Below are 12,191 nucleotides of genomic sequence, written 5' to 3'. Positions count from 1 at the left end.
TAAAGCAGGAAGTAAGAGGGCCTGAGAGGCAAGGGCCTGAGAGGCAAGGGGCAACAAAGGTGAGTGTGAAGAAGCGACTGAGTGGACCATCAAGGAGACAAGAGAGGGCGATAGCCACACGCGGGGGCCTCTTTCCACCAGGAAGAGTCCTTCCCCTGAAGGAAGTGCGATTCTAACCTTCGCAGAGTGGGAAGCGGTCACAGTCCCTAACTGTAAGGCCAGCAGGCTGGTCACTGACCCAGGACAGCGCATTCTGTCGGGAAAGGCCAGCCCCCTCCAGTGTGTGCCTGGGGGCCCTCAGCCAGCACCACCCATTTGGCTGACTCGTGTCAGGTGCAGGACATGCAGTCTTAAAGGTTTGCTGATGCCGAAATGCTCCAAGTCTTGAGGATGAATTGCCACACTCACTGCCACCCACCTTCACCCTGCCCTGCTCTCTGTCTTCTCCCCTGCTCTGCCTTTTCCAGGGGCTGTCCTGTTCAACACAGCTCCCGATTCCCTTAGCTTGGCCTGGGGCGGTCCCTGAAGTAGGTCAGAGGTCAGGGCTCTGTGTTCCTCAGCACAGTCCTGCAACCTCCAGAGAACCTCGCTCTGACAGTTCAAGGCCCAGAGTGTTTACCTAAGGGGCTGAACTAGACATTCCTTGGTGAGGTAAGCCATAGTCCCTGGAGCAAGATGGAAAGAGAACAGAGGGTTCTTAAAGACCCAGGACTGCCCCCGCCCCATCCACAAAACTCTAACGGAGAAAGTAACTTACTTACATGCTCCCTTGCCCCAAAGCACAATAAATTATTTCACAACGTTGGGGTGATTCAATTTTAATATAAATGTACATTAATATTTTGTGTTCATGCGTAGACTGCAGATTTTTCTCAAGGAACAGTGGTAGGTACTTTTATATAACTAGAAATTTTGATATTGGTGAATTTCCCAAAATAAAGGGAATTTGTTAAAAAAATTGATATTTCCAACTCTAGGAACTGAAACATTTGGCAGTTTTTTCCCTAAATTTTTATGTGTTTATTTTTGTTTTTGTTTGAGGAGCAAAAAGAGAGAAAAACAGAGAGATACAGAAAGCTCTTCATCCACTACTACACTCCCCAGGTGCCCTCAGCAAAGCTGGGAGCCAGGAACTCAATCCAGTTTTCCCACATAAGTGCCAAGGTCCCAACACTTGAGCCGTCACCTGCTGCCTCCCAGGGTACACATTAGCAGAGACCTGAAACTGGGAGCAGAGCCAATACTTGGACTTAGGCACTCCGAAATGGGGTGCAGACACCTTAAGTGGCATCTTAAGTCAAATGCCCACTGTCTTTAAAAAAACATTTTTTAAAAATTAATTTATCTTTTTCTTAAAATAACAGCAATTCTTAAGGCTCTTTCTAGGGAAGCAGGCTACATTATAGTTAATATCCATTATGAATTTAGGTTAACATGGGGAAAAAGATAGAGTAAAGATGAAATATGGGCCCGGTGCTGTGGTGTAGCGGGTAAAGCTGCTGCCTGCAGTGCTGACATCCCATATGGGTGCCAGTTTGAGTCCCGGCTGCTCCACTTCTGATCCAGCTCTCTGCTATGGCCTGGAAAAGCAGTGGAAGATGGCCCAAGTCCTTGGGGCCCTGCACCCATGTGGGAGACCTGGAAGAAGCTACTGGCTCCTGGCTTCGGATTGGCCGAGCTCAGGCCATTGAAGCCATTTGGGGAATGAACAGAGGATGGAAGACCTCTCTCTCTCTCTGTAACTCTTTCAAATAAATAAATAAATCTTTAAAAAAAAAAAGATGAGTTAGAACCACATATCTTTTTTTTAAAAGGCAATAACTCAGAAAAGCAGGTTGGCATTTTTAGGTGTGTGTACTTTTTGTTTTCAGAGACAGGCTATATGGCAGGCTGCTTTTCTATTTTCACAACAGCATTGATACACATTCATCTAAATAGAATTAGGTTCTAATTCTAGTCATTTGTTATTTATTTTAGAGGCAGAGTTACAGAGAGAGAGGGAGAGGCAGAGAGAGAGGTCTTACATCAGCTGGTTCACTCCCCAGATGGCCACAATGGCCAGAGCTGGGCTGATCAGAAGCCAGGAGCTTCACGTGGGTGCAGGGGCCAGTCATTTGGGCCATCTTCCACTGCCTTCCCAGGCCATCAGCAGGGAGCTGGATCGAAAGTGGAGCAGTCGGGACTTAAACAAGCGCCCGTCTCAGATGCCAGTGCCACAGGCATAGAATTAACGTACTACGCCACAGCCCCAGCCCCATGAATAATGATTTTATAACATTTTAAACATGAAAGGTGTTTAGTTACATAAATAGTATCTGTTATTGTAAAATAACATACAATATGAGAAAAAGGAAATAAGAAAAGTACTCACCAGTAATCCTATTACCCAAAGCTAGTGTTTTTATCTTGATGCCTTCCCTTCCAGTGTAATTTTCCACTCATTCAAAAATGGTTCTGATCATATGCTATCCCAATTAGTCCATGTTGTTCAAAATAAAAGTTGTTCCCTGTAAGATTAAAAATGATTTATAAATATAATCTTGATGAAAAAAATCATACTGTTGTTGAGTTGGACTCATGACGGCTTTTTCAGTGTCAGGTTATTTATAAGGCTTGGTTGTAGAAGTCAACACAGAACAGTTTTGCCAGAACCAAAGCTTTGATTATAAGCAGCATGATTGGCCATATCACCATAAGGAGACTGGACCTCTCAGAAACCAGGTGCAGCAAAACACATGGTTTACTCCTGATCTGCGTGGAGTATGAGGTGGAACCCTTCCTTGGTTCATTCCTTTTAGGCCGATGAGCCTTCTCATGGATCCTGAAAGAGCCTCTGATGGTGGTAGAGCTGACAGATCCAATAACCACAACTGATTGTGCTTAATTCCTGATTCCTGTTAAGTGTCAGACTTTCTTGACAGCTGCGCATAGAAGAAGCAAATAGGTCTGACTGTGCCTTTGTGGCACTTACAGCCTAGCCTGAGCTTATTAATCAGTTTCTGTGCAGTCTTGGATCGCTGGAGTGTTATCAATCACGAAGCACAAAGTACAGCAGCGCAGACGCGGAAGCAATGTTCCAGTTCTTCAAAAGGAAATCAGTGAGGAAGTTTCTATTTGATTATCTGCCACATGTCATTTCTCACACCATTCAAAATAAAGAATGCCTTTTGTAGATGGACTAGAGAAAATAAAAGCATGCAGTTATCTGTTTAAGAGTAGATGATCAGCCTCTGAAATCCATGAGTAATTTGTCAATTTAACACAACGCAGAATGTGTCTTTATAATCAGAAGAGTGTATCCTGGGCAATGAATTTTTATATTCAAAATAATCAGATAGATAGTTGTTAGAGCAGAAAACATTATCTATTTCAGAATAGACCATTCTTCTATCTTAAAAAATATTCTAGATTAATCTCATAGCAGCACAAAATAACAATATACATTTGATATTCTAATCTAAAGAACATGACAGTCACTCCAGGTAAGTTGTTCTTGAATAAGCAATAAGGTCAGTGACTTTAAAAAGAGTAACGGAGAAGAGGAAGCATAAACAGGCCAAGTGTACAATTCTGGATGTGTATTTATATATCCAACACCTGCTACTGAGAAATTTTGAAGATCTCATTCCATGCATGCTATACTAAAAGCAACCATTTTATCACATGTGCATTCAAATTGTTGGCGCATTACATAATACTCTTTTGTCCACTTGCTTTCTCCACTCTAAGATTCCTGAGAGTGTGAAGTGTCACTAATTATGGCACATGAACACATGGTGATTCTGTTAACGCACAGCTAAGGGCAAATTTATTTTTTTTCAGTTATTCATATTGCCATAGGACAAAATTTACTCATTAGCATAATACGGGATTTAACATTTTCCATTACACTAACAACTCTGAAATGTAAGTGAAACCATTAATCTTTTCTGAAGTAGTGACAAATATTTTTTTCACAACATGTTCTTATTACATTATGACAAAAGATAGATCACTAACATCAGAATAAAACTGGCTCTTTAGGTGACTATGCACAAATGTTAATTGCCCATTTATAAACAGTACTGAACTGAACTCCATAGTGTGTGACTGCAGAGGTAATCATATATGTGTCAGGTTTATTTTCACGCTATAGTTCAAAGGCAAATAGCCCAGATTCTGCACAACACTTGAGCAAAACAGTATCTTCTAATTAAAACTGAGAGTGTAGATGTTGAACATGTCACCTTTGATGGCATGTTCCAGTAAAGGATGCTTTTCATTCCAGGAACCAGTTGTTCATCGGTGTTGCTAATGAATCAATGAAACATGTTGCCTTGAAAGATTTAAAAAATGGTACTAGCTTTCTAATTTGTTACTATTTATTTATTTATTTATTTATTTGAAAGGCAGAGTTACAGAGAGAGAGGACAGAGACAGAGAAAGGTCTTTCAACCACTGGTTCATTCCCCAATGGCCACAAAGTCCAGAGCTATGCCAATCTGAAGCCAGGAGCTTCTTTTGAGTCTCCCATGCAGGTATAGGGGCCTAAGGACTTGGGCCATCTTCCACTGCTTTCTGACCTGGCAGGTGGTGGCTTCACCTGCTATGCCACAGCACTGGCCCCTAGCCTTCTAATTTTATGCTTCCTGATGTTCAGTGGAGTAGTTTCTGAATTTCCTGATTACAAAATGCTCAGTCTCTTCAATCCTTTTCACAGAAACAAGAGGTTAAAGGTCTAACATCAGAAACATTGACCTAAAAACACAAACAGTTAAAAACAGAAATCTGTATTAGATTCTGTTTTCTGAATGGTGAGGGGTCAACAGTTTTAGTTCTGGAACAATAGAGAAAAAATATAAGAGTTTGCTAAGGGAAGCACTAATTTAAAGTCATGTGTCTGTGTTCAGCTAAGAAAATCCCATAGCAATAGGAAAATGTCAAGACTTTTGTAGGGGAGGTAGAAGGTTTTCTTTTCTGTTATGTTCCTTGTTGCTAGGGTTAACATTGGACAGGATGGAATTTTTTTATACACAATTATTTCAGGATTTTTACTCAGAGTTTTAAGATCATAGCTGTGAAATTATTTTCTTAAATCTGAACCACTGGAAGATTGTTTTGTGGTACACAATAATGTCTGAGGTACAGGTTGAATTCTGTAAGTGATTAGACCACTGAACTGGGGGTTAAATGAGCCTGGAGCTTGGTGCTTGCAGTTTCACCTGCAATCCGTTTTAAACAGGTCAGTTAAACTAGCAACAGTCCTTTGTATGAAGACAGCGATCTCCTGGGGGGACGTGGAGCAAGATCTACCTTTGCAAACAACTGAAGTGGCTTCATTGTGAAAGAAACAAAATTATTTGTTATGAAAGTGAAAAAGTATCTACTGCATTCTCGTCAAAATAAAATTCCCAGTATTTCTTGATCACTGTAAAAAAAAAAAAACTGAAAAAATGGCTGACTTATAATACATACTGGAAAGCTATTTATACCCAAAAATAGTGATCAAGAAACGTGATGATTTAAAATAGCAGTCAATTCTACCTTTTCTACCTTCCAAGATACTTATGGTTCTCCTGAGAATATTTACCAACCAAAAGGGACTTTGAGAAACTATAAAATGAGGGACCTTGATAGTGGACAAGCCTTACTTCTGAAACCAGTGAGGTCTATTAGTGCAGAATGAAGATCAGTAGCCAGTTCAAAATATGTAACACCAACTTTACAATTTTTGACTATCAAAACATAACTACAATTCAGATTAAAATGAAACATTCCATATCATAGAATCCCTAGAAACATCTTTTCCTTTCTTAATATGAAAAAAATATTATGCAAATCTGTAACAACAATCTACCTGGATTTCTGGAAAGCATTTTTTCAAAGTCATATGTGCCATGCAATTGACAAGGGAGAGAAATGTGAACTGGATTACCGTACATCTGTATGAATCTTTAAGTATTTAAATAAGAGAGGAGGGAGACCTTGAGTGTATGTCAGCCATTTGGTATTTGAAAGTACTTTTGTGTCAGTAAGTTGGATAAAAATGACAGAGACGTTGTTATAAAGTTTTAATTGATAAATTTGCTGATGTGAACAAAAACTACAGAATTCATGTTCAGAGGATCCTGAATGGGTCAAAATCAATGAGATTAAATTTTAAAGGAAAAGCATGACACTCACATTCCAGTCCCAATATTTTCCAAAATTTGGCAACTTTCTAAGCTTTGAGATAAGAGATCAAATAACTAGACAAACACCAAAAGTTGCTCTCAGTGCAGCAAGACAAGCTGAGATCCCAGTAGAGTGGCACTGTCCAGTGGAAAATAAGCCAAGAAGCAGCAGAGGATGCTGAAACAGGGGCATAGGTTTGCATCCATGCTGTTCTTGGATGGTGGGGGACTGTGTTATCACTGTAAGGGACACCCTGGTCTCTGTGGGTGCAAGTGTCTGTTTAAGATTATGACATCTGGGCTTCTGTTTTGTGGCATAGCAGGTAAAGCTGTCCTCTGTGATGCCAGTATCCCATATGGGCACTGGTTCACGACCCAGATGCCCTGCTTCTAATCCAGCTACCAGCTAATGTACCTGGGAAAACAATGGAAGATGGTCCAAGTCCTTGGGCCCTTGTCATCCACATGGGAGACCTGGAAGAAGCTCCTGGCTTTTGATGTTGGCTTGATTGAGCCCCGGCCATTGAGACCATCTGGGAAGTAAACCAGTGGATGGAAGATTCTGTCTCTCCCTCTCTCTGTCTCCCTCTCTCTTTGTAACTCTGCCTTTCAAATAAATAAATCATTATTACTATTTTTTAAATCATGATACCTGAAAAGTGAGATAGGCTAAGGTCAAAGGAAATATTTTCTGATCACCAAGGGTTCTGATGGTCAGAGCAAGGCAGTGGGATTTTCTCGGGAAGAGGTACAGCCTGCCTCATAGTGTCCAGATGGCCTATCTCAGAGGAGCAGGCCATGTCATGGAGGTGCAGCACAGTCTCCAGGGGTGGAGGTGGGTGAAACTTGTCCTATCAGGAAAAAGAAATAGCACTCTGGAAACAAAGGGAAAGTTTCCAGAGCCAGGACTGCCCATGGCAGGAGGTAGGGGTAGTCACAAGGATATGAAGATTCCTGGGCTCGTGGGGAGTCAGGTGCCAGGCCCAGCTATCAACATTAAAAAATAGCCTACCTGTGGGCATTTGGCCTAGCAGTTAAGACATGGTTAGGATGCTTGTGTTCCACATTGGGGTGCCTGGGTTCAATTCCTAGCTCTAACTTTAACCACTTATTCTATTTCCTACTAATGCAGACCCTGGGGGGCAGCAGGCAATAGATTGTTCGAGTAAGTTGGCTCCCTGCCACCCATGACCCATGTAGTGCATCTACTTTGAGTTCCCAGCTTCCAGCTTTTGTCCTGGCCCTGCCCCAGCTGATTTGGCCATATGGGTAGCGAACCAGTGCACAGGATCTCTTTCTCTCTCTCCTTCTCTCAAAAATTTTTAACAAATTTAAAAACACAAAAATTTTTTAAAGTCCTGAATCTATTTGAGGGATGGGGGCTCCAAGGACTGTAATCCAGCTTTGGTCAGGATTATCCTGGGCACTGAAACTATTTTCAGAATTCAAATACGATTAATATTAAACTATAAATATAAAATTATAACTAAGAAGCACAGAAGACTAGTTGATTTGCTGTAAAATATTATACAATATTATATTATAAAATAGGGATCATGTGAAATAGGGATACGGAGCATGAACTCTGAGGTACTAAGATTCATGTCTTAGCACTACCACTGACTATCTCTGTGGCTTCAGAAAAGCTACTCAAGTTCTCTGTGCCTTGGGCAGCATCTTTCTTAAAGGATTTTTCCAAAGATTAAAAGAATTAATATTTGTAAAGTACTTTGAGCAATACCTGGCATATAATAAGTGCTTTATAAGCATTTATTAACTAAAAAGAAATGAACATTTAAGTTGGTGGGAGAAATACAGAGGCCCGTCCCAACAAATAGATGCACAAAAAACATAGATAATCACACCATAGGGGATTTTTCATCCTTAATTACAAGAAATTGAATGCATCTTAAAATAATAACAAAGTCCCATTATAATGGCAATGCAATTCTAGACAAGACTGAAGGAATATCAGTGACAGAAAAATGAAGACCTCATCTTTCCCTTGGAAAAGGTTCTCTCCAGGAAAACATGTCAACAGTGATTATGAAACAATGTGATGAGTTGTATATTTTACTCATATGTGTGTACAAAAAGCTATTAGAACCCACAGGTGGAAGTTATTAACTCTGCCTAGAGTGATCTGGGAAAGGTAATTCCAGGCCAGGTTACAACAGATGCTTGCATAGTATTGCCAGGAAATTTGGAATCAAGTAAAAAGTGATCATAGCTTCTCTTCATTTTCTAAGATTAAAAAGTTAGACCCAGTATCCACAACATCCATGTGTCAACCTTGGAGAATAAGGATGTTCTTAAATACTTAGAAGATGCTCCTCAGGGCTGAACTTTCTGGAGAAAACCTAGCACAAGCCACTACTTCCCTTTTGGAAGCAGTTTGCTATAGATTCATAAAAGGGGCTATAATCCGGAGAGTTTTTTCCAAGGAAGTAAGTAGGTTATTCACAACAATAAACCTGGAAGTGCTGACTGAGAGTATGGTATATCAACTTGCTGGAAAATTTTGCAGAAGACTTTAAAAAGATGACAAATTGGAATCCATGTAGAAATATGGGATCAGACTTAGGACATATGAAATGAAATAATTAGAAGGGCCATCTCTGATAACCACAAAGCATGTGGGAAAGACTTCAGGGGAAAATCTGAACAGTTGACTTGGCATATTTACACAAGTGGAATTATAAGTATTTAAATATTTTTCTGAGTCTTTTTTTGGTAATTAAATTTAGTGCAAAAGAAAGCAAATGTTTTCATATAAGTTCAAAAAAAACAAGTACTGGATTAAGGAGATAAGCTTGACAATACATCAGATAAAAAGGCCCAGAGGTTTAATCAGCTATACCTGCAAGTGAAATATTTTGAGATTATTGCCAAAAAAGCAAATTCTACAGTGAAGAACAAAAGTACAAAATCAAAGTTTACAGTAGGAAGACGGGAGCCCCTTTTTAGTTGTCACTGGTCAGATTGTGTCTAAAACTTCTTTTGTTCTAGAAGCCACATTTTAAGAGGGATATGGGCAAATTGAAGTGTAATCAGAAAAAGGTGAGAGAATGAAATTAAAGTACATGCCAAAATTTAACCAGAAAAGGGAAAGGCTATGAGAACAGGCAGATGTCACAGCTATCTTAAAACATTTAAGTGCTGTTTTGGGAGTACCTAAGGAATTTTCTATTTACTCATTCATTCATTTGAAGGGGGCGGGGGAGCACACACACACACATACACACACACACACACACACACATGCATGCACAGAGGGGTAGAAGAGAGAGAGAGGGAGAGAGAGAGACAAAAAATAGAGATTGATTATCCATCTGCTGATTCTCTCCAAATATCTGCAACATCCAGAGCTGGGCCAGACTGAAACCAGGAGCCTGGGATGCCATCTAGGTCTCCTGCACTGGCAACAGGGGTCCAAGCACTTGGGCCACCACCCGCTGCCTCCCTAGGCACATTAGCAAGAAGCTGGATCAGAAGCAGAACAACTGAACTCAAATCAGCACTCCGACATGGGATGCTGGTGTCCCAAGCAGCACCACTGCACAACACTGACCCCAGGGATTTTCTTTATGTAAAATAAAGAAGTCACGATCAATAGACATTGCATAAAGACAAATCTAGTTCTATGAACTTAAGGTCATTTAGAATACATTTCAATAGTACTTAAAACAAATTGTCGGGCCGGAGCCGCGGCTCAATAGGCTAATCCTCCGTGTAGTGGCGCCGGCACACCGGGTTCTAGTCCTGGTCGGGGTGCCTGATTCTATCCCGGTTGCTCCTCTTCCAGGCCAGCTCTCTGCTGTGGACTGGGAAGGCAGTGGAGGATGGCCCAAGTGCTTGGGCCCTGCACCCCACGGGAGACCAGGAGAAGCACCTGGCTCCTGCCTTCGGATCAGCGCGGTGCGCCAGCCGCAGCGCACCAGCCGTGGAGGCCATTGGAGGGTGAACCAACGGCAAAAAGGAAGACCTTTCTCTCTGTCTTTCTCACTATCCACTCTGCCTGTAAAAAAAAATTGTCATGCAAGGCCATGAATTTCTTGGAAGTAAGCTAGGTTAGCAGATGCTGTATCCAGCCCTCTGAGGATATTGTAAAGGAGGTGAAAGTTTGGAATGAATGTTTGCTAACATCTATTCCAGTCCTCAAAGTCAATAACCCAAACTGTCCTCTCAGGAGATACACAACTTGTCATGCTTTCCAGGACCTGCAAAACCTCTCTTTGGTTTAATGCTCAGGATTAACTAGGCTGCTATGATCAGTAATGACAAAGGGCTGGGTAAAATGTTAGACTGACAGCTGAAATGAAGAAAGTTGATATTTCAGGATGAAAGAGATTACAAAGAAGTTACTACTATCAAATCCTTTAGTAGTGAAAAGTTGGATGGAGAACAGAAAGCTTGTGTTACAGTAACTATTCCAATGATTGACATTTTGCAATGAGGAGCAGTTTTATTAAATTTAATTCCAGTAAAGATTAAATCCATTTAAATCCTCAGAAGGAATGTTCAAAGAAGTTTGCAGAGCTCACATAGTTTCTGGTCATTGCAAATGAAAGATATACATAAGATGTATTTTCAAGTGGATTATTTTTATTCGTGGAAAGCTAACTTTTGAACTATGAATTTTGTGTGCTTAGTTATTAAAATCTGTCTCTCCAAGTTACTATCATGTTTATTGCTCCCAGATTCAATGATTTTCCTAAGACAGCATTTATTTTCTTTGGAGTAATAATATAAGCAGAGTCAGATTATTATTGTAGTCATTCAAGGCCTCCTGTGTTAACTGAATGACTTGTGACAAACTACAAGGAATAACTCACCCAAAGGAATGCTCTGAATCTCTTCTGGTTTGTTTCTCATGACCTTTGAAGAACTGCAGTGCAATTAAAGAATGATTAACATTTCAGAGTTCCTTCTTGTAGTAACTCACTTTAATACATTGGCTCTTAGGGTTTTTGATTTAATGTGGAATTTAAGAATTGTCAGTATCTATTTTCAAAGTTCTTTTTTTAAGCATCTATTTATTTATTTGAAAGTCAGAGTTAGATAGAGAGGGGGAGAGATCTTCCATCTGCTGGTTCATTCCCCAGATGGCCACAATAGCCAGGGCTGGGTCAAGCTGAAGCCAGGAGCCAGGAGCTTCTTCTAGTCTCCCACACAGGCAGCAAGGGCCCAAGCACTTGTGCCATCTTCCGTTGCTTTTCTCCAGGTCATTAGCAGGGAGCTGGATCAGAAATGGAGCAGCCGGGACAAGCACTGGCATTGCAGGCAGCAGCTTTACCTGCAACACCACAATGCTGGCCCCTTAAAGTTGTTAAGAATTATCCATGAACACTGTGTTTAGTTCATTAATTAGGCTAATAGAATAATAGAATAAACGAATTTAGTTAAAAAGCTAGATTGAAACTATTTTATCTTGGGGAAAATTAATTTTGTGGCCCCAAAAGAAATGATTTGTGTAGCACATTCTTCAAGACAATTTGACTATGCGTTCCTGTCTAATAAGAATTCCTATTTTTTTGTTTTGGTGTTAGCTGTAGCATCAGGAATTTTGTTGATTTTGAAACTCTGATTCAGCTTAAACTTCCTGATCTCTATTTTGAAATAAGATAAGTATGTTGGTATGTGTATATATATCATATGTAGGTATGTGTTACTTATCATTTCAAGAGAGTATAAATATTCCATATTGGAAATGTTTTATTTTGGAAATTCTTACAGCAAATAGTTATATTTTAAAGCTACTCTTCCTCTGTGATTGGTAGGCCTAGTAACATCTATTTCAAAGATAGACGATATAAGTATTTTAAAATGAACAGAGGTAATTTGGTTTAAGCATTCAGTACGCTGGTACTTATGGACATTGGAAAGTTCCTACTGCTGAATATACATACAACCAAATAAAACTAAGGTATAGTTCTACAGATTCCTACCCTTATTACATTAAACTTTAATGTTCACATCTGGAAAAAAAATTAAGTGGATTAATAATGAACATAATGGCATATTTGTTTACTATATTGC

At 40.1% G+C, this 12,191-nt stretch overlaps 1 long non-coding RNA gene across 1 annotated transcript in view; it reads right to left on the bottom strand.

Moving 5' to 3' along the window:
* Positions 1 to 2,370: 2,370 nt before the first annotated feature.
* Positions 2,371 to 12,191, bottom strand: part of LOC149126573 (uncharacterized) — a 26,180-nt gene continuing 16,359 nt past the window's right edge. The window contains exon 3 of the long non-coding RNA XR_016233895.1: positions 2,371 to 2,507. This is a non-coding gene — a long non-coding RNA (uncharacterized LOC149126573). The remainder of the gene's footprint in view (positions 2,508 to 12,191) is intronic.

This window comes from Oryctolagus cuniculus, chromosome 5 (genome assembly GCF_051225735.1).
Source record: "Oryctolagus cuniculus isolate XC-2025 breed Fujian yellow rabbit chromosome 5, ASM5122573v1, whole genome shotgun sequence".
In the NCBI taxonomy this organism is placed as follows: Eukaryota; Metazoa; Chordata; class Mammalia; order Lagomorpha; family Leporidae; genus Oryctolagus; species Oryctolagus cuniculus.
Note: the sequence above shows the minus strand (reverse complement) of the source record. Positions and strands in the feature narration are given on the sequence as shown.